The sequence below is a fragment of the Bubalus kerabau genome, chromosome 21 (assembly GCF_029407905.1).
Source record: "Bubalus kerabau isolate K-KA32 ecotype Philippines breed swamp buffalo chromosome 21, PCC_UOA_SB_1v2, whole genome shotgun sequence".
In the NCBI taxonomy this organism is placed as follows: Eukaryota; Metazoa; Chordata; class Mammalia; order Artiodactyla; family Bovidae; genus Bubalus; species Bubalus kerabau.
The window spans coordinates 33877747-33905219 of record NC_073644.1 but is presented as its reverse complement, the minus strand read 5'-3'; the positions used below and the strand labels follow the sequence as shown (position 1 = coordinate 33905219).

Here is a 27473-nt window from a genome sequence, read left to right as displayed (position 1 = left end):
ACAGGAGATGCGAGTTTGATCCCTGGGTTGAGAAGATCTCCTGGAGAAGGACATGGCAACCCACTCCAGTATTCTTGCCTGGAAAACCCCATGGACTGAGGAGCCTGGTGGGCTATATAGCCCAGAGGGTCGCAAAGAGTCACACACAACTGAGTGACTGAGCACAAGCTAGAGATTAGTCAATAGTATCGTATCAATGCTAACTGTGTAACAGAATGTCCTTACTTTAAGAAACGTGCAAGCATTTAAGAGTAGAGGGGCAAGGACTTCCCTGGTTGTCCAGTGGTTAAGACTCCACACTTCTAATGCAAGGGGTGAGGTTTCCATCCCTGGTTGGGGATCTAAGATCCCACGTGCCACGCGGCAAAAAATAAATAAGTAAAAGATCATCATAGATCACTCATCATATATTCACTATTTAAAAAAAAAATCTTTGTAGAGTTCAAAATACAGTTCAGAAAAGCCTAATAAAATGCACATACATGTGTATATGTACATTATACACACATACACAGAGAACAGGGGCAGCATAAATAAAGCAAATGCAGTGTAGGGCAACAATGTGGAGACTGAGGGCATACAAGAGTTCTTTGTACTATGCTTCTAAATCCTCTGGAAATCTGAAACTATGTTAAAATGAAGAGCAAATACAAAATATTTTTAAATAAAAATACATAAGATTAAGATTTTTACTACATGCACTCTTACACCACAGTTACCCCTACTTAAAAAGAGAAACATATTAAGGGTCAAGACTCCTACTAGGGTGTTTTACCCTAAAAATATATATGAAGGAGCACTATTTTAAAAAGGAAATATCTAACAAGTTTGAAAAAAAAAAGTAGGGATCATTACATTCACAGCCTGGTATCTGGAAAGACACTTTAGAATGTGGACAGGTTTCTTATGTGTTAGCAATAAATGTATTTTAAAAGTTGAGGCTTACTAATTTTAGAAAAGGGAAGAATTAGTATCAAAGGCAAGAATTATCCTTTCCCCACATCAGTTCAGTTCAGTTCAGTCGCTCAGTCGTGTCTGACTCTTTGCAACGCCATGAATCGCAGCACGCCAGGCCTCCCTGTCCATCACCAACTCCCGGAGTTCACTCAGACTCACGTCCATCGAGTCAGTGATGCCATCCAGCCATCTCACCCTCTGTTGTCCCTTTCTCCTCCTGCCCCCAATCCCTCCCAGCATCAGAGTCTTTTCCAATGAGTCAACTCTTCGCATGAGGTGGCCAAAGTACTGGAGTTTCAGCTTTAGCATCATTCCTGCCAAAGAAATCCCAGGGCTGATCTCCTTCAGAATGGACTGGTTGGATCTCCTTGCAGTCCAGGGGACTCTCAGGAGTCTTCTCCAATACCACAGTTCAAAAGCATCAATTCTTCGGTGCTCAGCCTTCTTCACAGTCCAACTCTCACATCCATACATGACCAAAAGAAGATTCCACCCGCTCCACTCATTGCCTACTATACTAAAGGTAGAGGAAGTTTGGGGAGAGGAATTTGATGGGAATGAAAGTAGCAATACCCAACATTGATAAAAGTCCCTGCATAAAATGCCCTAAACTGGGTCCCAGGCTTGGGTTCACCCGGTGATTGCTTTAGTAAATGGTTTCCTAGAAACACGGAAGAGTTCATCAACCTCCTTTGCACCAATCAGTGGATCCTTCCTTAGGAAGGATGGGGTTCACCCTCCCTTTCATTTTAACTTATACAGAGAGAGGTATCAGTGCAGATGAAATGCAGCTGGAACAAGAAGTCTCATAGTAGTCCTAGACAGTCTACAAAATCCAGTGGCAAAACCAAGAAAAGCATTTGCCTCCTGTGTTATGTTTAATGTATTTAATATTAGTCATTTGTTCAGAAACTTAATGACTTTTCCAAATGTCCCAAGTTTTCAGATCAATGTCTAGAAGAGTGGGTTGCTCTCTTCACCTTCTTAGAGAAAGATCAGATTAAAATAAGAGAAATTCATCATAAAATATGAATAATATTGCTCTATTACTAATTCTTTCATCTTCAGTAAAATTTCAAACCAAAGTGCTTCATTTGCCAATGTAAACATTTATTTATATATATATATTTGCATTTAATTTCATGAGTATGAAAAGTCCTGAGCCAAAAATAAGAGCAAAGTTAAAGATTAATGCAAATAGTGCCTTGTTTTAACCTGACCTCAGTACCTCTAAAATCATGAAAATTATTGTGAATTGTCTAAATGTCTGGACACAGGCTTAAATTTTTAATACTCCCATCTAAAAACTATGAACCATTTTTCTTCTAATTTGACTTCATTTTCTTTGCTCAATGAGAACGCTACTCACATTCAATTTGAAGTTTATGGCTTCAGCTCTTTGAGTTATATAAGCCTCAAAAGGTCACAGCACTTTTCTTAGAGCAGAAAGTAAGTTTTTTCACCCTCACATGACTCAAATATGGCTAAAGTGACCCAGTGGAAGCTTTAAAAAGACTCACATACCTGTTGGTTTGGAAAGTTTTAACCTAAGAGAATGTAATCCATAACCTAAAAATGACTTTTCAATAGCACATGTCAGGGAGGGGAAATTTTCTTCTCTACCCCTCTTGAGTTCTTGAGGCTGGACTAATAATAAAATTGATATAAGACAGAGTAACAGGAGAAAAAGTAAAAAATTTTAATTCATCCACATGTAGATCTCATAGACACAGGATTTAAGAAGTGGTCATCACAGGCAGCTTTCATACTTTTTAGACAGAGAAAGAATAAGCTTGTGAGGAACTGCCAAGACAAAGAAATTTAGGCTCTGGGTGCTCAGTTAGTGAAGAATCTGGAGCCTGGACTTGGGGTAGTAAATTAAAGAAATCACAAGGTTTGTTTATAAACACCCTGTCTCTGGAGGTAAGGGCGTCCTTCTACCTCCAGACGCGTGAAGGGCACTTCTCACATGAGAGATATATACCCTCCTTTTATGGAGACAGAGAGGAGAGTCAGAGTGTCCCTTTTGAATTGGCTGTTACTTGAGTGGATTTAATTCAAAAATAACCAATGTGTGGTACATATATATACAATGGAATATTCCTCAGCCATCAAAAGGAACAAATTTGAGTCCATTGTAGTGAGGTAGATGAACCTAGGGCCTGTTATACAGACTGAAGTAAGTCAGAAAGAGAAAAATAAATATAAGATATTAATGTATACATATGGAATCTAGAAAAATGGCATTTTGGAACATATTTCCAGGGAAGGAATGGAGACGCAGATGTAGTGAATGGATCTGTGGACACAGCAGGGTAAGGGGAGGGTGGGATGAATTGAGAAAGTACCACTGACATATACACACTGCGTGTGTGCATGCTAAGTCGCTCAGTCGTGTCTGACTCTGTGTGACCCTATGGACTGTAACCTGCCAGGCTGCTCAGTCCATGGGATTCTCTAGGCAAGAATCCTGGATTGGGTTGCCATGCCTCCTCCAGGGGATCTTCCAGATCCAGGGATCAAACTTCCATGTTAAAACAGATAGCTAGTAAGAAGCTGCTGTATAGCACGAGGGGCTCAGCCTGGTGCTCTGTGATGACCCCCAGGGGCAGGATGGGGGTGGGACAAGAAGGAGGGTACATATATCATATGTATATATAGTTTTATATATATATAGATAATAACTGATTCTCGATGCTGTATGGCAGAAACCAACACAACACTGTAAAGGAATTACTCTCCAATTAAAATTTTATAAGATAATAATAATAATAACCAATGCCATTATGCCATATTTGAGGCAGTCAAACATGTTTGATATTACCTTGATTACATGTTCTGTAGTAACACATACAATAATTTATTAATTTTTTTTTTTTTTTGGCTGCAACATACCACTTACGGGATCTTAGTTCCCTGACCAGGGATCAAACCCAGGGCCTCCACTGTGAAACTGCAGAATCCTAACACGGGAGCTGACTCTGGCTCAGACCATGAACTCCTTATTGCCAAATTCAGACTTAAATTGAAGAAAGTAGGGAAAACCACTACACCATTCAGGTATGACCTAAATCAAATCCCTTATGATTATACAGTGGAAGTGAGAAATAGATTTAAGGGCCTAGATCTGATAGATAGAGTGCCTGATGAGCTATGGAATGAGGTTCGTGACATTGTACAGGAGACAGGGATCAAGACCATCCCCATGGAAAAGAAATGCAAAAAAGCAAAATGGCTGTCTGGGGAGGCCTTACAAATAGCTGTGAAAAGACGAGAAGTGAAAAGCAAAGGAGAAAAGGAAAGATATAAACATCTAAATGCAGAGTTCCAAAGAATAGCAAGAAGAGATAAGAAAGCCTTCTTCAGCGATCAATGCAAAGAAACAGAGGAAAACAACAGAATGGGAAAGACTAGGGATCTCTTCAAGAAAATCAGAGATACCAAAGGAACATTTCATGCCAAGATGAGCTCGATAAAGGACAGAAATGGTATGGACCTAACAGAAGCAGAAGATATTAAGAAGAGATGGCAAGAATATACAGAAGAACTGTACAAAAAAGATCTTCACGACCCAGATAATCACAATGGTGTGATCACTGATCTAGAGCCAGACATCCTGGAATGTGAAGTCAAGTGGGCCTTAGAAAGCATCACTACGAACAAAGCTAGTGGAGGTGATGGAATTCCAGTTGAGCTATTCCAAATCCTGAAAGATGATGCTGTGAAAGTGCTGCACTCAATATGCCAGCAAATGTGGAAAACTCAGCAGTGGCCACAGGACTGGAAAAGGTCAGTTTTCATTCCAATCCCAAAGAAAGGCAATGCCAAAGAATTCTCAAACTACCACACAATTGCACTCATCTCACACGCTACTAAAGTAATGCTCAAAATTCTCCAAGCCAGGCTTCAGCAATATGTGAACCATGAACTTCCTGATGTTCAAGCTGGTTTTAGAAAAGGCAGAGGAACCAGAGATCAAATTGCCAACATCTGCTGGATCATGGAAAAAGCAAGAGAGTTCCAGAAAAACATCTATTTCTGCTTTATTGACTATGCCAAAGCCTTTGACTGTGTGGATCACAATAAACTGTGGAAAATTCTGAAAGAGATGGGAATATCAGACCACCTTATCTGCCTCTTGAGAAATTTGTATGCAGGTCAGGAAGCAACAGTTAGAATTGGACATGGAACAACAGACTGGTTCCAAATAGGAAAAGGAGTTTGTCAAGGCTGTATATTGTCACCCTGTTTATTTAACTTATATGCAGAGTACATCATGAGAAACACTGGACTGGAAGAAACACAAACTGGAATCAAGATTGCAGGGAGAAATATCAATCACCTCAGATATGCAGATGACACCACCCTTATGGCAGAAAGTGAAGAGGAACTCAAAAGCCTCTTGATGTAAGTGAAAGTGGAGAGTGAAAAAGTTGGCTTGGGGCTCAACATTCAGAAAACGAAGATCATGGCATCCGGTCCCACCACTTCATGGGAAACAGATGGGGAAACAGTGGAAACAGTGTCAGACGTTATTTTTCTGGGCTCCAAAATCACTGCAGATGGTGACTGCAGCCATGAAATTAAAAGATGCTTACTCCTTGAAAGGAAGGTTATGACCAACCTAGATAGCATATTCAAAAGCAGAGACATTACTTTGCCAACAAAGGTCCGTCTAGTCAAGGCTATGGTTTTTCCTGTGGTCATGTATGGATGTGAGAGTTGGACTGTGAAGAAGGCTGAGCGCCAAAGAATTGATGCTTTTGAACTGTGGTGTTGGAGAAGACTCTTGAGAGTCCCTTGGACTGCAAGGAGAGCCAACCAGTCCATTCTGAAGGAGATCAGCCCTGGGATTTCTTTGGCAGGAATGATGCTAAAGCTGAAACTCCAGTACTTTGGCCACCTCATGCGAAGAGTTGACTCATTGGAAAAGACTCTGATGCTGGGAGGGATTGGGGGCAGGAGGAGAAAGGGACAACAGAGGGTGAGATGGCTGGATGGCATCACTGACTCGATGGACGTGAGTCTGAGTGAACTCCGGGAGTTGGTGATGGACAGGGAGGCCTGGTGTGCTGTGATTCATGGGGTCGCAAAGAGTCGGACATGACTGAGCAACTGATCTGATCTGATCTGATCTGAACCACTGGGCCACCAGGGAATTTCTAAAACTTACAAAGTTTTAAACTCACAAATTTTAAGAATCTAATACTATTATTTTTACTTGATTTTTAATACTTTTTGTAGAAGTAAAAAAGGAATTTATTACTGGATTAATAATGTTTTAAGTAAAACTATCCATTTGAACAAATAAGACTGATAGGCATAAAGCAACTATATATGTCTCCCACTGTCCTTCAATTTAATCCTATCTGAAGCAAGTTTCTCCCACCTCCTTAGATAAAAATTAGGGCAGTTTCAAGAGTTTTTCTGGATTTGCTTAGGTAAGAAACATTCGTCTCATGACTCTGGTCCCCCAGTCTGAGTACATTTATAAAATGTTCACTCTCTGATTGCTGTTGTTAGTCACTAAGTCATGCCCAACTCTTTTGCAACCCCATGGACTGTAGCCCACCAGGTTCCTCTGTCCATGGGATTTCCCAGGCAAGGATACTGGAGCGGGTTGCCATTTCCTTCTCAAGAGGATCTTCCTGGCCCAGGGATTGAACCTGTGTCTCCTGCATTGGCAGATGTATTCTTTACCACTGAGACACCAGGGAAGTCCTCACTCTCTGCTGCTGCTACTAAGTCACTTGAGTCGTGTCCAATTCTGTGTGACCCCATAGATGGCAGCCCACCAGGCTCCCACTCCCGGTACCTGTTAAATTTCCAACTATTAAGCTGGGCCTGATTCAGGTTGGACACTGACAGTGACAAAGATGAGTGTGATGCTTCCACTTTTTCTCTACCAGCACTACCCCTTTCCTCTCCACCATCCCCATCTCAGCTGCAGCTGGGCCCTCAGATCTCTCGGGGTTGGAGAGGAGCAAGGAGGAGGGTAAGAGCTACAATATGGTGTGACGCTGTCTTCTGAAGACCTGTATAGCTGACTCCCTCTCCTGGGCTCTTCAGTGGGTTCTTGGGCAGGAGAGGACTTCTTGACTTATAATCCCAACATGCTGGAAAAGGTATCATCTTAGACTGACAGCTTACACCTCCTCCCTCAACTGCCATCTGTCTGTGCTTCTCCAGGATCCTCTTGATGGACCCCTCCAGATGGACCTTGGGGCAGATCTCAAATGATCTATATCAGTTCTCTCTCTTTTGCTGCTCACAGAACCACTGACATTTGTTGTTGCACAAATTTGAGCGTATAGCCTGCCCCCTACCCGGTAACCAATATTCCCCGTTCTGCCAAAGCAGGCAACCAGTGCCAGACCTGAAGCAGCATCATTCCCTAGGCATGAGAGGAGAGTCAACCTCTTCCTCCTCTCCCTTTGGAACTTCTTAACTTTCCCCCAGATTTCTTATGTCCAGTTCCCCTCTGAGTCTCTTCGACAATGCTCATAGGTTGGAGACAGGTGACCAGCCAAGGGTTACCAAACCATTTCTCAGACAACATCTTCACAACTGCTTCCTTAGTAGTCTGGACCTCTGTTCACACCCATTGTTTTGGGACCTGAGCCAGAACTGATCACATTTTTTAACATCTTGTTCTTAACACTTTTGCAACACCTGCCAAGATGATTAAAACACCCTGGAATGTAACAAAGCCAGGACTGGAAAATGTGGTAGTAAGCATTCAATTTATACTGTTTTAAATCATAGTATCCGTTTGAGGAAAGATAAATTCAGAACTTCATGCTATTTTCAGACCAGGGAATCAAGTGTTCCCAGATAACAAACCCAACTGGGACCATAGAGACAATGGAGAAGAGGTAGACGACAGAGGCTGACCGATTATAAAAAAAAATTTGATCCTGAAAGGGAGTCTAGGCAACAGGAAAGAAACTGTTAAAGATAAAGGAAATCAATCAGAAGCCGGTGGAAGACCCATTGGCACTCCTGGAGCACCTCAGGGAATGCCTGCCACTGACCCTGAGTCATGGGAAGGGAAGGCAATCCTGTTGCATTTCATTTCCCAAAGTGCCCCTAGCTCTAGGCATAAGCTTCCTACCTCTCATCTGGTCAAGGTTGCCTAGCAGGTGTTTAAGAACAAGATATAGAGGAGGATAAAAAGCCCAGAGGCAAGGCCACCTACTGGCTGTTTCCCTCCAAGGTCAGTCGGTCAGCAGGAAAATCTGGACTAAACCACCCACAGAGACTTGATTCCAGTGAGCAAGCCCTGGCTCCCATCAAGGGACACCCAGCCAAATAAACTAGGACCCAGTCAGCACGCCCCATGTGGACAAGAGGGACACTGGGAAAGAGAAGGGCCTCACTGTCCCCACACAGAGATGTAAACGGCAGATCCCAGCCACTACACTTGAATGCAGATGGTCCAAATAGATTGAGCACGATGGGGCTGGAGGCAGGCCTACTGACCCCAAGGAGCCCCAGCTGACATTGGACGTGGAGAAAGCCTGTCGAATTCTTAGTCGACACCAGAGCCACCTACTCAGTTTTGAACACCACACTGAGCAAACTCAGTCATGATGGTTGTAAACCTACGGGGGTGTCAGGGAAGGTCTAAGAAGAGGCATCCACAGAACCTTTAGAATGCCATCCTTTCCTGCATGTACAGATTGGAGATTGGCACCCCCCTTAAACAAAGGGCACAATATGATAATATTAATGGCTGAGGGCAAACCTCCATGGACAGAGCAGATCCATCTGCCCAGAGTAAACTCCAAGGTTGGGGCTCACAGGTAGGTGAGTTGCAAATGTTACTTCATGGAACTTTTTTTCTGTAATTTGAAATAATTATTCAAATGACCTGTTTCACATGGGTGATTTGTAATAGGTTCTACCTTTACCATTTCACGTATGTTTTCAAGTGAGCGATCTTCGTATATACTCTATAGACGTTGAGTGTTTGTTAACAGTCTCTTACTAGCCTCTTGATGTCTATAGGTTTAGTGTCAAATAAAAATTCAACCCAGTAACTATTAAAGATCACATACATTAGTTTTATATGGTTTCTCTCTACAGTGGAGTCTCTTTTATTGAAATATAATTGATTATAATATTGCTCATTTTGGCTATACTACATAAAGTGGTATGTGCGTGCATGCTAAGTCACTTCAGTCGTGTTCAGCTATGTGACCTTTGGACAGTAGCCCACCAGGCTCCTCTGTCCTTAGGGATTCTCCAGGCATGAATACTGCAGTGAGTTGCCAGGCCCTCCTCCAGGCATCTTCCTGACCCAGGGCTCGAAGCCACATCTCTTAGTCTCCTGCGTTGGCAGGCGGGTTGTTTACTACTAGCGGCACCTGGGAAGACCCACATAATGAGGTAACATTTGCATTTGCTTTATAATAAGGAGCCAATCCCATGATAGTCCATCAAACACCTGAACATTCACACCCACCAGACATGAGCACCTCTTTGTAGAGAGACCTTGTTGGGCACGGCCTCCTGATACAGGGCCTAATTGACCAGGGCCTTGTTACATCAGGCCAGTCAGCCTGTTCTCTCTCCATTCTCCCCACAAAGAAATGCACTCGGGAATGAAGGGTGGTGCAGGACCTCAGCGCAGTCAGTGAAGTGCCCCCCCCCCCCGCTCCGATATACACCAATGGTCCCCAATTCCTACACCCTGCTGGTTGCTCTACTGTCCACCAGGAGCTGGTTCTGCATTAGACCCACATGAAGCTCTTCTTCCAAAACTAAACAACAATACGCCAGGGATATTCAGGCCTCGACACCAGGGCACACTCACTTCCAGGCAAAAGATGTAGATCCCTTCATTTTTTTTTTGGAAAAATGTAACATGTGACCATTATTCCCTTGCTAATATTTGAGCCAAGCATCCTAAATTGTCTAGAGTCCTTTGTCTTCAAAAGGTTAGACAGATGGTATTCACTCAGGGAGACTGAGGCCTGAGGACCACTAAACACATCTGAAGGTAGCTGAAGAGGTCTGCTTCTCCACCCGCAGGTGTAAGGAGGAGCAGACTCACACCCACACTCAGACACCCACACTTAGAAAGCTGGGAAAAATTGAGGGCAAGAAGAGAAGGGGGTAACAGAGGATGAGATGGTTGGATGGCATCATTGACTGGATGGACATGAGTTTGAGCAAACTCAGGGAGATAGTGATGGACAGAAAGGCCTGGCATGCTGCAGTCCATGGGGTCGCAAAGAGTTGGACACGACTGAACAACGAACAACAGAAAATGCAGCTGCGTCCCTCAGCGTCCCCTGGGAATGAGGAGCAGGACAAAAGGCAGAGGAGGGGTTTGTCACCAGCAAAGCCCATTAACAATTTCCAGGGACTCGAGTGGGAGTGATAAAGTCTAACCTTCTTTTCCTTGTGCGTAGTCTCTCTTACTGGCTCACCGGGTGCTGTGTGCTGAGGCCTCACACCTGCCACTTGACATCAGAGTTCCTCTTGTAAAACGGCTGCCCCGGCACCTCACCTGGGAGGGCCGTGTGCAGAGACCGTGCCCACCACCCCGCAATCCAGGGTGGGGGCGGCGGGCCTTGTGCAGAAGCGCCGTGCCCGGCACTGCCGTCTGGAGCCCAGGGCTGCGCACCTGGGCCTGCCTCATGAGGCCCGTCCCCTCCGAGGTTCCTGTAAAGCAGCCTGTCCGCGGACCATGACCCACACCTGTCCGCAAGAGCGTGTGCTCCCAGCAGGAGCCTGCATCTCTCCAATCTGTGATGAAAGAATAAAGCATTTTTACCCTTTGCTTCTGAACCCAACTCTGTCTCGCTCCACTGCCTCAAAGAACATGGGACAGGAGGACCCTCATTGGGGAGCAACTCGAAAGGTTAGGTGACATTAATCATCAGTGCTCAGATTCAAAGCAATCTGGGGTCTTTGTGCTTGTGCTCAGCACATAACAGCATCCTCCACCTGGAGGGGGGGGTGGTTCTTCGTTCCTGCAGAACAGCTCAAAGATGTGTGTCAAGTTGTTCCTCCCTTCTGGAGGAACTAGGTATCCGTTTTATCACCGAACTAGGTTCTCGACTGCTTTTCCTTTGTTTCTGCATTCCCTCGCTCTCCTAATTGCAATTGCTCCTGCCTGCTCTTTGGAACTCAGGAAAGGCCTAAGGGACTAAGATCTTTTTCTTACAAACAAGAAGTGGGGAGCCTAAGTGGGCTTTTATATTTAGGAAGGTTCCCCCAGGGTCCTGCTCAGTTTCAATCACCCCCCCTTTGCTTTGACACTTCTCAGTCCTGGGGAAAACAGAGGTGGGACAAGAAAAGGAAGAAGGCTTTGGGCGGAGAGGTTAATTATCAGCTCCACAGAGGAACTCAGTTTTAGGGGAACTAGGTTTTGGCGGCAAGACACATACACAGCTGGGGAATGTTAAAGTTGGTAGTGTCAAAGGTGACTATAAATATCATCGAGTTCAATTCTTTTCGAACTTTGGAAACACAGAATTCCATAGGAATGCCTCAGGGTCCCCACCAGGAATAAAGGGACAACTGATTATGTGACTTAGGAACGTTCCTCTGCAACTTTAAATGGAACAGCTTAAATGTAATGTTTAAATATGAGACTTACACAAATTGTTTCTTTCTTTTTTTTTTTAAAGGGTCCTCATGCAGGAGCCTGGACTACCCTGTAGCTCAAATGGTAAAGAATCTGCCTGCAATGCAGGAGACCTGGGTTCAATCCCTGGGTCAGGAGGATCTCCTGGAGGAGGGACAGGCAACCCACTCCAGTATTCCTGCCTGGAAAATTCCATGGAGAGAGGAGCCTGGCGGGCTACAGTCCATGGGGTTGCAAAGAGTCAGATGACTGAGCACGACAGTGAACAACTGGGAAACAAACCCCTGCTAAAAAGCAGAGCGCTTTTTTACAAGAGCCACCAAATGGCCTTCGCTTTCTTATTGCCGTCACCATCATGTTCTGCAGTAGCAACTCCATACATGGCACTTGCCCAAGACAACACTGGAGAAGGAAATGGCAACCCACTCCAGGATTCTTGCCTGGAGAATCCCACGGACAAAGGAGCCTGGCATGGGGTCACAAGAGTCGGACACGACTTAGTGACTAAACCAACCACCACCCCGAGACAACACCGCTGATCAGTGGTAAGCAGAGACTGGAACCGAGGTCCCCAGATTTGCAGCCCAGGGTTATGACTGGCATTGTCACACTTCTAGTTCTTATGGTCCTACATTCAATAAATACTTGCTGAATAATTGCACTAATCTGCTCCATGGAAAAATAGATGCATACTTCCAGGAAAATATATTCAGCCCCATTGTCTTGGTTGGTCATGGCTTTTCCCCAGACTTAGCTTTGGGTTAAGGTGGGACAAAGGGTTCCCTTGGTGGTGCAACTTGAAGAGGAGTGGCTATGGCGACACCATAGAGAACCCAATTTCCAAGCCTTTTGATAGAGATTTCTGTTTACCAGACTTCTGCTCTTTCAGCACAAAATTTTGCATCACCAGAAGTCCCTTTTTCTAATGCAAATGCTTCTGGGTAGACCAATTGTCATTATAAAAAATGAATTAGATCAGTAATTCAAAAAATGGTGCACAGCTTTTATCTAGGGCTCTCCTTACAAAGTAACTTCTGATTCGGTCTTTCTGGAGTGAGGGCTGAATTTGTGCATTTCAAACAAGCTCTCAGGTGCCTTGATACCGCCACCCTAGGACCACACTTTGAAATTAAATAGTCTCCAGAAAAAGACTTGGCGGGAATAGAAGACAGGCATAAATCTAGAGGCAGAGTTTCTTCATGAGTTCTAGATTCACAAAGGCCAAGTCTTGGGCGTTTCTAGTGGGGGAGATTCTAAACATTTTCCAAGAAGGACCTCAGTGTGGTCACGAAGCACAGAAAAGGCAGGGCACCGAAGACCATTTGGCTGGAAGCTGCCTGGTTTGAAAAAGAAAGTAAAGCTGAGTTCAGCCAAGGGAATGGGTGAGTGTTAAAATGAGCCATCTCTATGCTTAGCACCCACCTGGGCAACCACGAGAGCCTGGTGTCCTGGATTGTTTAATAAGACCCACTTCCCAGGCTCCCTTGACTTTCAAGCTAACACCTCACTGAGGTGACTAAGCGGTAAGCACGCACTGGAGTCGCACCTAGCTCCTCCGCGGCAGCAATATTATCTGATTGGAGATGATCTTCATAAAGGCTGGGGGACAGGAGTGTTGGCTAAGTTGGTTTCAGTGAGACTTTCACAAAGCTCCTTAAGCAGTTTGCCGCGTAGCAGGCAATATCCAGCCTTCCTCCCTCTGTGGCGTGATGCAGGGACTTGGAGTTTCATTAGCCCCAGCTTAATTTTTACCAGATCCCTACTGAGCATACATAGAAGCAATTTTTTTTATTGGCTATTTTTTTTTTATATTTTGTACTTTTCTTTCTTCTTTTTTTTAAATTGAAGAAATACTATTGCACAAGGGAGATGAGTCATTGGTGAAGTTTGAAGTTTTATTTGTCAGAATTTTTTAAGGCATGATGGTAAAGCATATCTTCTCTTTCTTAGACCTATACAATTTTAAAATATATATGTATCTTTTAAGGGTGGGGAATATCTTTGTATAACCTAATAAAGAAAAACTAGCTCTAAAATAATTTCCCAAACTGTGGCATATAGAAAATTACATCATTCACTCCTTTGCCAAAGAAGGTATAATTTTAATGTCTAGAAATAATAGCCATGTACTTTGTGCTTATCTTGAAAACATCTTTTCTCTAACTGAAAAAAAAGAAACAGATTATCTTAATCATTTGTATCATTTGTCAGCTGCACATTTGAGGCAATTAATCTCATTTTTAACTTTCTGAGTTTGTTGACACCACTTTGCATTCAGATAGCCCTCCTCCTCCCAGAAAAGGAAAATTTTCTTGTTGGTATTCAGTCAGTACATTCTGCAGGGTCGTTTTCCTAAGTTCTCATCTGCACTTCCCATGTTGAAGAGTCTTCCTACTTCTTTTCTAACACTGGAAACTTAATGTTATTTTAAAATGTCCCCTGTCACAGCCTAGATTCTCTGGAGGAGCATATTCCTTTCCATAGAATGGGCATTTTTGCAACTTAATATCTTACATTTGATTACCACTGGTGCATATTTAAATATTGTCTTGCTCATCTTGTTTATTACATATATGTATTAAAAACTAATAAAAGCAAAATAAGGCAAAAAATGAACATTTCATTTTGGCATCCTCCCTACTACAAAACCCTGCAGATGTTTGGCTGCCTGTGATATATTTTGGAGGATGGAATTTGCAACTGTTATAATTAAGCAATACCATTAAGTCACCCGAGAGTAAATTAGAAACTAAACTGGTGCTGTGTGCTCAGGAACCCAAGATTATGGGCTGAGATCTCTATTCAGTATCTGAAGTCAGCTCCCTTCAAATTGATTCTGAAATAAAAGGTGTTATTTCTATTCCCCACCTCCAAAATACATAAGTGTATAAAACATGTCCCTAATATTGATTTGGCATGCCGGTTGTAATCTTAAATTGTAGGGGGGAAATGTTTTCATAAATAGAGCTATTTCTGTTTTGCTACTACTGTTTCAGTTGTAATGGGCAAGAGAAATGTGTAGGTCTGGATTATTTCCAGGGATTTGGCCGAGATCCATGAACTCAGTTGTGGTTTAAAAAAAAAAAAAAATGGAAAGAAAGAAACCAAGAGAAAGAAAGGGGGAGAAAGGAATCTCAGCACATCCTGTTGCAGTTAGAATTAGATAAGGGAAATGTCATGTCTCAGAGTTTTCCCTACATAATACCATCTAGAAAGACACAATCAAACCCCAGCAACCCAAGATACAAATTGTCTGTAATCAGAATAGAACATCGATACAGTAGCTGTCTTAAAAGGCAGCTTGAACAACCTATATGCTGATACATTTAGAATCTCAACAACTAAAAACTTGTGAATAATTATCTAATAAAATTAAAGTAGATAATCTTGAACACAGCACCAGGCTAAACTCTTTAACAGCAATTTAAGTTGGTTAAACTAAAATATAAAGGTCCAGTCCCTCGCTACTAGCTGTTCAAATTAATGGTCTTTGATACCAGCCCCTTGCTACTCTGGGTATGATCTTTGAAAGCACTATTATGAGCACAGGTTGGGCGTTTGTTGGAAATGCAGAATCTTGACCCCACCCAGGACCGAATCTATATTTTCACAAGATCCCCAGATGATTCATTCATATCTTTAAGGAGAGAAGCACTGATCTTGGCTTTCTACCTGTTTTCAGGACCCAGGTCAGCCCAAATTCACAAAGCCTTTAGTCACAGGACAGGGGCAGCTTTTTTCTACTTCCCCACTTGTCAGTCATTTCCTTGACTTTCATGACGTGGCTGATCTCCCTAAAGTCACACTGCATTTCAACATTTTCCAAGAATTCTTTACAAATACCACTGGTGTAGAGGATTGGATCCCAGCTCTTCTTTTCAACAGAGCCACTTTTACGGAGCTCCTCACAGACACATTGACAAGATATTGATGCTATACATTTTCAGAGTAGTTCTCAGACTGATCTTTCTGCACCTGAACTGTTGTTAGGATGGCTTGCTTTTCTCCCCAGACTTGACATATGCCTCCCCTGATCTAACAATCTGCTGCAACTTGGCAGCCTGAATTTATCAAGTTTTCTATTCTTTCAGTTTTTCTTCTACAGATAGTACTCTGATTTTCTTCTTCATTTGTCTGGGATTAATCAGTTTTGAGGCTTCCCTCATGGCTCAGCAGTAAAGAATCTGCCCACAATACAGGAGACACAATGTAGGAGAGACAGTTTGATCCCTGGGTCAGGAAGATCCCCTGGAGAATGGAATGGCAACCGACTCCAGTGTTCTTGCCTGGAGAATCCCATGGGCAGAGGAGCCTGGCAGGCTACAGTCCATAGTGTTGCAAAGAGTCTGACGTGACTGAGCACAGTGACCAGTACAGTAACCGGTTTTGATCTGATAGACTTGATGCAAAAGGAAGCTATTTGCAGAAGTAACATTTGTCCTTTATAGATATGGCCAGTCAGGAATGTGTCCTCCCTAGGGTGATTCCAAACGCTTCCTTTCATGGCCTTCTCAGGCTCCCACTTTTTCACTCTACCCTATCAACAGAGGTGGAACGGTGTTCACATTCTGTGTGATTTTGTTGGAAGACTGCAAAAGACATCAATACCTGAGGACATATATCCTCTAATGAACTTTAAGGAAAAGAAAAAACAAAAAGACAAACCTAGCTACATGAGGTCCATTGCACCATGTTAATACAGATACAAAATCATTTTATGGCAAAGTCCCATCAATCGCTATGGTAACTAGTATATTAACCAAAAAGCCAAGATCTGCTTTGTCCTCCAGGCAGCCTCTAAAGATTCTTCTCCTCCTCCAGTTGCCTCCACAATCATGTTCAATCCAAGATTTTGCTACATAGGGTTTGCTTTTATTTCTACTTGGCAATTTCAGTTCTGCTATGACTTCCACAAACTCAACATCATGAATCACTTGAGCAAATAATGAGCCAGTAAGCACAAATCCAAGGGAAATTTCTACAAAGCCATCTTTTGACTCTTTTCACACACAGTGAAGTGTTTCTTGTCATGGGATAATAATCTGAGAAACAACATCTGGCCAGATCCACAACTTCGTTTCAAATTGCAAACTATTTTAATATGTTAGAATAAACATTCCTTTATGCAATCAATATCTATTCAGTGCCTACTTAGATGCAAGAACAAAAGAAGAAAGGAACAACTCTTACAGCCTAAAGATTTTTTCCCCTTATTTCTTCAAGCCTGTGCTTCTCAAATCCATCAAAAGCGCCTCCTAACTAAGTGAAAGGTCTCCGTGGCTCCCCCTACTCCTAAACGGCTCACATCAACCCTGGGAGCACTATCAATTCAGAAGAGGCCTTGAACAGTTTTCAACTCCCCATGGAGGCACTCTCCCAAGCATCCAGAAGAGAGAGCTCTTGATGGCAAATCAAACATAATTTGAGTTAATATGTTTCTTAGTCATCTCAGTTTAATTTTTGTCCTCCCCCCACACATGCACCATTTTTCATACCTCTTCCACTGGTAACAATTTCCCAGCCTCTTGAAACTCTATGTGCTCAGCACTGGGGGACCTAATCAGGTTTTCTAAGCAGCTCCATGCTGTGCTCTCAGCACTCTGGGACAATGCAAGACAGCGCTGAAATAAACTGGGGGAAGCATGTTTTTCTTTCCCGATTCCCAAGTATGCAGTTGGTTCTCACCAAGTTTGCTTCTGATATAGTAGCCAGGCATAAAACCTTGTGATCATATTGAGAATCACTGCCCCCAAGATGCATCCAAAGGTGCAGAGAGACTGCTGATACCAAGCAGGGGATTTCACAAGACCAAGGAAGGGGCACTCAAGAGAGGCAGTCTCCACATTGGATGCTGGGTTTGTACATCATTGGCTGGGTATGAGTGGAGAGATGTACATGAGCAAATAAAATCTCATTGTGTTGAAAACCCTACTGGTTTTGGCTACCTGCTCCAGTTTGGACTGTTTTCCCATTGAGATGTTCTTTAACTTGGAAGAACTCTTTGTTCTATTTTCCTAAACATTCCTAGGTAAATTCTTCTCTTTTGCATGTGGTAAGTTTTGTTTGTTTGTTTGTTTGTTTGTTTCCAAGGCTTTTCCTTCTAAGCCTTCCTAGAACTTCATACTGCCTCTTTCCGGAAATAGCATAAGAGAAAAGGCGCAGAGAATTATAAAGTTTAGACCAACGCTACCTGATTCTAAAACTAAAAACAAATAAGATTCAGCCATCACTGTCTAGGAAAATAAACCCTATTAATAATAATAGGATGCTTCTGGTACACCCCCTACTTTATACTTTGTAAATCAGTCTGCCATTCTCATCAGTCGCCCCTCAGGGTTGGCGAGAAGAGCACTGGCGCCCCAGGTAATATTTTTTTGGCAACCCCTCCCCAAAACAACAAAGCCAGTCCCCCACTGCTCTCTCCTCTCCAGTCCTCAGGTCGCCCCATGTCTCTAATTGGTATTCATCCAACGTGGAACAGTAGCTATCAGTACTTGATGATTAACAGCCTTGTGAGACCTTGTGCTAGCAGCAAGAGTTGGCTCTTGTAGCCACCATTTAAAAGGGACGCTCGAATGTGAGATTCTTGTTTCAAAGAGTTACAGATGGATGGCATTGTGTTTCCACCATCTGAATGGGTCCTGGGAGTAAGGGATGTGTGGTGGAGGACGTACACCAAAATCCCTCTGTGTTCCCTCCCGACTTTGCTATGTACTGGGAAACTTTTAAAGCTTGATCTGCTTCTACATCGCTCAAACATTAATAAATCACTGGACTGTTTAGTGCTGAGACACCCATTTGTATTTCAAAGGACCTTCTGATCTGTATTCACTTTTCTCCTCCATGTTGATTTTTGTACAATGCAACCCTCTTCACCCCTGCTACCCCCCACCAATCCCAGATTCAGGATTCCTGACTCTCTGCCTTTTGCCCCAACTTCACTGACTCATAGGAAATTGGATGATCATCTACATTTATACTAGAGAGCAACCCAGACTTGCATACAGAATTCAACTTCTTTTCGGAATGATCCTAAAGGTCTCTAGTTACAAAGACCTTTGCATGTCAAGATGATGATCCCACCATATGGGGCTCTTGGCTTTGCACTGGACCTGGGCACAGGGTTTCAGAAACAAGGTTTGGGTCTCATGGAACCACCAAGAATGTTTAGATGGCACCAGACTTCATAAGCCACAGAGCAAATTGTAAATACTTTGGGATACTGGTGAACATTTTATAAATAATTCTGGCAGAGCTTTAATTCTCTAGGACTTTAGGGGTTTGTTATATTCCATTTTTCATTATTTGTTCATTTCCATGTGGCCTTATTTCTGCAAACACAATTTCTTGAAAAATGGAATTAGGTCCAGATTTAGCAAATACAAAAGGATGATTTGTAACATTCCTCTCATAAACTGGTTCTAAGCAAAGGCAAAATGAACTCATTTATACTTAGAAGAACATAATTGTAAATTTACACATAAAAGTTGAAGGGAAAAATTGATATTTTGAATTTCACCAGTGTCTCCAGTTGCTTTCCTAACCTCTTCAGGGTGACGAGGCCTTTCTCTTTCCGTCGGTCTTATGCCCAGAACCCCACAGGGCCTGTGTACTGACTACAGGAAGCAGTGACCCTGTGGCTCCGGAGACAAGTTCCTCTTAGTAGAACCATTTCTTTTCTGAGTGCCCTGGAGTCACCACTGTGCACTGGTTCTACAGAGTGACCCAAGGAGAAAAGAAACGGCTCACGTAAAAATAATGTGTGAGCTATTCATATGATTATGTTCTTTCTGCCTGAAATACTCTGAGCAGGTGACACGACACGGTGCCTCACTCCCTCACCTCTTTTCTGGTCACTTGGTTGCCCCTTTCTCAAGAAGGACTTCCCTGACCACCAATTTTACATGGCAACCCATCCATGCCCAAACCCGGATCCTCTCTGTTTTTTCTCCAGAGCCACTGTACACACACACAGACACACAGACACCACCTGGATGCTGGTGCCATGAGGAAATGGATTTGGGGGCGTTTGGTCACTCCTGTATTCCCAGTTCCTAGAATCGTGCCTTGCACAGGAGAAACACTCTATAAATACTTGTCGAATAAATGAAGGTATACAAGTCCATAAACAATGTGCATAAAAACACTCTCTTGGCCATATTATCTCTGTAAAGTTCACACTAGGATATTCACTTTTCCCTTAGACTCATTAGGACCAAGCCTACACCTGATATGCCTTTTAACCTGCTCTTATCTCTGTAGAATCCCCCTCCTCCTCCCATAATTTCCTCTCTATTCTCCTTGAGCCTTGACTTCTTGTTTGTCTTCACCAGAGATCTAGAGTGTATTCATCTGTAGAACCCAGTGCCTGGAGAAGCTAATAAAACTGAGCTATCAGGGTACTTTAAAAGTCACATGAACAAATGAGATAGATGATGAGCTCCATCTTACATGAGGAAACTTGAGGCTCTGCGAAGTTCTGTGTAACTCCCATGCTCACAGGGTCTTGGGTGAGCCAGAGTGGGAACCAAGTCACCAAGGGTTGGTGCTAGAGCAAGATGTTGTTGTTTGGTCACTTAGTCACGTCCAACTCTGAGACCCCATGAACTGTAGCCCACCAGACTCCTATGTCTATGGTGATCTCCAGGGAAGAATACTGGGGTGGGTTGCCATTTCCTTCTCCAGAGGATCTTCTCGGCTCAGGGATTAAACCTGTGTCTCCTTCATCAGCAGGCAGGTTCTTTATCACTGAGCCACCCAGGAATCCCAGAACTAGATAATGTAGCAAAAAGGCAACGATGAATGAGTCTGAATCTGGGTTCTAAAGAATGCTCAGAGTTAAGAGGAGAAAAAGGTAGAAAAGATTAGGATGCCTGGGAGCACATTTGCATAAACCAAGCAAGGAGGAGTCTGGATAACTGCCACAGAACAACGGAGATGTTCACATAATCTCTGAAATTTATATTTACTGGCTGTTTGGTGGGATTGATCAGAAAATGTTGAGGCTAGGACTCAAGTTGAGGTCCTCTTCCTCAAATACCATTAACTTTTGTTTTTTTAATGATATAAAGCTCTTGGTTTCCTTAATCCATTTTATGGATTGTAGATGTCATTCTCATCTAACAACTTAATTAATAACTTCCTTGTATAGCTCACTCTTGAAAGATGATTAGGAATCAAGAATATTTACTGAAGTAATTCATCTCCACGGTTCATGTTAGTTGCAAAAGAGTAAAGAAGGAAGAAGAGAATTAGAGGGTATATGGCTTCCTCAAATACCATGGCTAACGGGGGGAACACTGTACTCTCTGGAATTCAACAGGGCCATCACTTGCGGCTTACTCTAGTTCTGAAAGAGCTGCTGAAGAGCTAGCTGCTAACATCAGGTGTGTCATTCTTATCAAGCTTGCCAACAAGGCACTGATGCAAGAAGCAAGATGACTGCCTTCAACCAAAGGTGAGTTATGGGGAGAAATGACCCCATGTTTCCTGGATGAAGGCAAAAATGATGGGAAGAATGAGTAAACACAACACAATGACAATATTTGGGCCCACTAATAATGTGACTTGGAAGACTTTTTTATGATTCCTATTTTGGGGAAACTTTTAAAATCTTTCACTGGCCAAGGGAGACCCGGTACTGTTAGCTGGACTGATTAATTTTACATCTGTTCTAACACAAATAGCCAACAGGCATATTATTTCCAGATTCCTAAAGGTTGGTGAATAGCAGTGGAATTAATTCTTGCGTACACATGAGAACATGCTCTCCCCCTACTTAAATACCACTGTATTTTTTCTTATAGATGACACACAGCAGAGCCTTGTTCACAGTACTCGAATTCTTTCTAAGAAAACCTGATCCTTTTGAAAATCTGAATTCCAAAATTTTGGAGTTTCTATTATACGATTGCTATAAAAATTGTGAAATTCATCAAAACTGTGATCCTGGATTTGATTTAGATAAACTCCTAATAACAGAATTATTATAGCAAACTATGTGTTAAAGTTTGGTTTTCCTCATGGAATTTACTCTGAAACTAGATTTTATATATACATTTATATATATATAGCATGCATGCTAAGTTGCTTCAGTTGTGACCAAGTCTTTGCGACCCTGTGGACAGTAGCCACCACGCTCCTCTGTCCATAGGATTCTCCAGGCAAGAAATATATACATACATATATATACACACATATACATATATGTGGGCTTCTCTGGTAGCTCAGGGGCGAAGAATCCACATGCCAATGCAGGAGACTCAGGTTCAATCCCTAGGTCGGGAAGATCCCCTGGAGAAGGGCATGGCAACCCACTCCAGTATCTTGCCTGAAGAACCCCATGGACAGAGGAGCCTGGCGGGCTACAATCCATGGGGTCACAAAGAGTCAGACACGACTGAGCGACTAACACCTTCAGCTTGACCAACAGATGACACAGCAAAAACTCCCTTGAGACATACTTGGGACTATTTGTGAAGTTTTATCGCCTGATGTTCATCTATCCTTTCCCACTAATACATCTTTCCATCTCAAATGCACAGACTAAAAGCAAGAATAACTTAAGATACAAGATTGTAACCCAGCAGAGCTAACTGTAACCAAGGGAGGGGCTTCATCTACAAGAGACACGAGGGCTCTACACTTGAATTCCAACATCCTCAAGGGACTGCCTTCTACCTCTCTCTGCATTGCCCTGCCGGTAAAACGGGGCTAATTCAGCTCTCCTAGATAACCCACAGACATGAAAGTCAAAGTGTTAGTTGCTCAGTCGTGTCTGACTCTTGGTGACCCCATGGACTGTAACCCACCAGGCTCCTCTGTCCTTGGGATTCTCCAGGCAAGAATACTGAAGTGGGCTGCCATTTCCTTCTCCAGGGGATCTTCCCGATCCAGGGATCAAACCCAGGTCTCCCGCATTGCAGGCAGATTCTTTACCGTCTGAGCCATCAGGGAAGCCCCGCAAACGTGAAGAGAAGATGAATTATTCAAGGTTCGCCAAGTGCTTTCAATATGAAAAGCACGATGTATGTCACAAACAGAGGGCTCTGACTTCAGGGGAGGCAATCAGCAGCAGGCACAGATGAACTTTTAAAAAAACAAAGGCCCTATTCTCATGTAAATACTCCATAATAAAGGCTATGGAAAGGAAGCTGCAGGAAATATAAAATATAAACAGAATATTTTCCATGAGGAGTCAGCAGATTTTATCAAGTTAATAAATTATTACAATAGAGTATATAAAATCAAACTCATGCAGAATCAGACCAGAGACTATCACGTGTGGCTGCTGGGATCATCTGGTGAGAAAGATCTCATTGATTTTTGTAGAGCACTGGATCTGGGAGATTTTTAAATTAGGTAAAGATGATGACCTGGTTTGGGTGGGAAAAGCTTAGAGATTCCCAAGGAAGAACACAGCCCAAGAAGAAGTCTCTGGAGGTGCAGTTATTTTTAACCTTTCAGACCTGCATGACATGAAGAGAATTCTGAAAACTGAATGCAAAAAGGAGACATTTTAAGAACTTCTATATCCACTTCTCCTTGTCATGACCTGGGCTAAGATTTAAAAAGGATGGGCAAAGTTTATTTATATTGAAATAGGGATTCAAGGAAGATAAAATTCAGCTTGATATTTTGTATTTACCAGTATATGAAGAAACAGAGCTGGGTGGATTTTCTCTTGGACTGTGATTGGACTAGGAGAGCACCATAGGAAATAAAGGCCATGTGTAGTCGCTTCAGTCATGTCCTACTCTTTTCGACCCCATGGACCGTAGCCTGCCAGGCTCCTCTGTCCATGGGATTCTGCAGCCAAGAATACTGGAGTGGGTTACCAGGCCCTCCCCCAGGGGATCTTCTCAACCCAGGGATCTAACCCACATCTCTTTCGTCTCCTGCATTGGCAGGCGGGTTCTTTACCACTAGCATCACCTGGAAGCTACACTGAGACGGCTGAAGAATGTTTATCTTGAGACCACAGAAAATTGCTGTCATCACCCACCATGGTTCCCAACAGTAACTGAGGCCTACACTGCCCAGGGCAGCCTCCCTTTCACTGCCTACATGTAGCAGCTGCTCCAAAGCTTCCCACGCTAGTCAAGTTCTCCATACTCCATGAAGATCCTGCCTACCCTCAGCAGCTAACTTGTTCTTAGAGAAAAATGCACTCACCAGGACCTGTCTCCAACTCTTCTCTTCTACCTCTCCCGACTTGCACTTCTGCATGTATCCATGCAACAGTGGATCCTGTGGGTGCCCACATCTTCTTTACTGAAAGGTAATTTTGTCCCTCAGGCTTTCCATGTGACTTAGTTCAGTTCAGTCATTCAGTCATGTCTGACTCTTTGTGACCCCATGGACTGCAGCACGCCAGGCCTCCCTGTCCATCACCAACTCCCAGAGTTGACTCAAACTCATGTCCATTGAGTCGGTGATGCCATCCAACCATCTCATCCTCTGTCATCCCCTTCTCCTCCCACCTTCAGTCTTTCCCAGCATCAAAGTCTTTTCAAATGAGTCAGCTCTTTGCATCAGGTGTCCAAAGTATAGGAGTTTCAGCTTCAGCATCAATGCTTCCAATGAATATTCAGGAGTGATCTCCTTTAGGATGGACTGGTTGGATCTCCTTGCAGTCCAAGGGACTCTCAAGAGTCTTCTCCAACACCACAGCTCAAAGAATCAGCTTGTCAATGCAGGAGATGTGGGTTCAGTCCTGGGGTTGGGAAGATCCCTTGGAGGAGGAAATGGCAACCCATTCCAGTATTCTTGCCTGGAAAATCACATGGACAGAGGAGACTGGCAGGCTATAGTCCATGGGATCTCAAGAGTCAGACACAACTGAACGACTGAGCACACATGCTTTTGTCCCTCAGCTGTTCTGAGAGCTGGTTGTTTAAAATTCACAGCTACTGCCTTCCGCAGAGAATTGCCCTAGATCAACTGTATGTACCTAGTCTGGAAGGCTATGACCCATTCCCCTGGTGGGCAGAGCTTAACCAATGAGTAACTGTCAGGAGGAAAGGCCAGTCCTCTGGCTCAAGGTGGGTAACCTTGTGGTGCAGCCCCTCCTTCCATTAGAGTGACATTAGTTTCCAGTCAAGATTACACTCTTGCTTAGCTTTCTTCCCTACCCCATAGAGAAGATAGAGAGTAGTATCAGAAGAGATTTTATAAGAAAAATGAATTGCTTTTGACATGTTAAGTCTTCAATGCCTGTGATATTAAACTTGAGATGTTGAGTAGGCAATTGATATTGAGGGTTTCAAGAAGTTTTGTGTTGGTAAATACATAACTGGCTCCTGGTGGAGGAGGGGAACGCATGCATACATAAGCATTTATACATTTTCCTGATGTGAAGGATGTGTGGTGCCCAACTTACACATACTAATAAAATATAATACTCTATTGTAAACTCCGTATCACCAACCAATTCTCATAAAATGTTTTTGTTGACTTTGTGCTTGGATCCACAGAAAACCTATAAATGCAACTGACAAATGAGTGCAGTTATGGTCAATATTTATGTTTAAGAGAAAGCGAAACAAGTACTTTCCTGGTAGTGCAGTGGATAAGAATCCTCCGGCCAATGCAGGGGGCACAGGTTTGATCCCTGGTCCAAGAAGATTCCCCAGGCCACAAAGCAACTAAGCCCATGTGCCACAAATCCTGAGGCCCACGTGCCTAGAGCCTATGCTTTGCAACAAGAGAAGCCACCTCACTGAGAAGCCTTCGAACCGCAGCAAAGTCCCAGCACAGCAATAAATAAATAAATGAAAAATTTTAAAAAGAGAAAGTGAAACAATAAAGCTGTAGGTCAGGATTGCTCTTGTTCATCAATGAAAGGACCAATTTCTTCGCTGAAGTGGTAATACTTTTTGAATACGAAAAGACTATTTCCTCAATTTTTGGCATTACTATGTTACAGCTAGGAGAAGGCAATGGCACCCCACTCCAGTACTCTTGCCTGGAAAATCCCATGGACGGAGGAGCCTGGTGGGCTGCAGTCCGTGGGGTCGCTAAGAGTCGGACACGACTGAGCGACTTCACTTTCACTTTTCATTTTCATGCACTGGAGAAGGAAATGGCAACCCACTCCAGTGTTCTTGCCCGGAGAATCCCAGGGACGGGGGAGCCTGATGGGCTGCCGTCTATGGGGTCACACAGAGTCGGACACGACTGAAGCGACTTAGCAGCATGTTACAGCTATAGACATGACACTATTAAGCTTAATCTACATTATTAACATTTTCTCTATCACCTTCGTAAGTCTAGACAATCAACTAAACAATAAATTAAACCCTGATTTGAAGCATTTCCCAATTTCCATGGCGTAAATATTCCCACTGTGGCAGTTTTCAAGTTACCAAGATGACATCGCAGAATGCAAGCTGCAAGAGATGTGCAGTAATACGCCACCATCAAGTCCTTTCAATGTATAAATACAACCGACACACAAAATCTCAAGTGCATTAATAGTTTTAAAATGTAGAAAAACTGTTAGGAAGTAATGAGTTTTACGTATTTATTACCTTTGTTTTTTTTTTTTTACTATAATTTATTTTGTTGTAAATTTATAATAAAGGCTGGGTTTGGCATTTGGCAGCTGGCTCACAAAGTTCCTGAAAATGTAATAGCTGGCTGGCTGCAGCACACCATCAGCGTAAAGTGAAGTTGAGTGGTCTGGGCTGAGACAGTAAGTATATAAGTAATAGCCCAATCAGGGATATGGATGAAATTCCCCCAGGGCGAATATTTTTCATAAAAAGGTAAGACAAGGTAGTGAGGAGGAAACCAACATTTAAAGGCAGGTAGCAGAAAAGTGAGTATGGGGAGGAGATGAGACAGAGCCAAAGAAAGAGAACAAATGAGGCAGCAGAGGGTAGGGGGGAGGGCAAGGGTGAAAAGTGATGTAAGAAACTGGGTGTGGTAACACTGTGAAATGAGGCCAGGAAGTGATCACAAGGAATGAAAGTTATCCATTCATTCATGGGATCATTTGTTTACTCATTCAACACTAACTAATAATTCATTAAAAAATTTTTTATTGTGGTAAAAGTCACATAATATAAAAAACATACTTTTAATCATATTTAACTGTACAATTCAGTGGCACTAAGCACATTCACACGGTTGTGCAATTCTCACCACCATCCATCTCCTTGATTTTTTACCTTCCTAAACTGAAACTCTGTTCTCATTAAACACCAACTTCCCATTCCCCGTCCCCCACTGCCGCCACCCCCTGGCCCTTGGCGTCTACCAATGTACTTTCTGACCCTGGATTTGACTTTTGCAGTTTCTCTGTATGTGTGTGCACTAAGTTGCTTCAGTTGTGTCTGACTCATTGCAACCCTGTGGGCTGTAAGCCACCAGGCTCCTCTGTCCATGGAATTCTCCAGGCAAGAATACTGGAGTGGGTTGCCATGCCCTCCTCCAGGGGATCTTCCCAACCCAGAGGTGGAAGCTGCATCTGTTATGTCTCCTGCATTGGCAAGTGGGTTCTTTACCACTAGTGCCACCTGGGAAGCCCATCTCTGTATAAGGGGAATCAGATAGTATTTGTTTGTACCTGGGCTTCCCAGGTGGTAAAGAACATGCCTGACTGTGCAGATGTAAAAGATGCGGGTTTGATCCTTGGGTAGGGAAGATCCCCTAGAAGAGGGCAGAGCAACCCACTCCAGTATTCTTACCTGGAGAATCCCCATGGACAGAGGAGCCTGGCGGGCTACAGTCCATGGGGTCACGCAGAGTCGGACACAACTGAGCAACTAAGCACAGCACAGCAGCCTGATGGTGACTCACTCCAGGAGAAAGTGTCCACCTGAGGGGCAGGCTGAAGTGGTCTATAGTCTGGGTGTTCGGACACTCAGTTGTGTCTAATTCTTTGTGACCCCATGGACTGTAGCTCCCCAGG

The 27473-nt window shown here is 43.3% G+C and overlaps 1 long non-coding RNA gene across 1 annotated transcript in view; it reads right to left on the bottom strand.

Annotated features, from left to right (window-relative positions):
- Positions 1–10669, bottom strand: part of LOC129636130 (uncharacterized) — a 143928-nt gene extending 133259 nt beyond the window's left edge. Inside the window, exon 1 of the long non-coding RNA XR_008706662.1 lies at positions 10357–10669. This is a non-coding gene — a long non-coding RNA (uncharacterized LOC129636130). The remainder of the gene's footprint in view (positions 1–10356) is intronic.
- Between the last annotated feature and the right edge of the window lie 16804 nt (positions 10670–27473).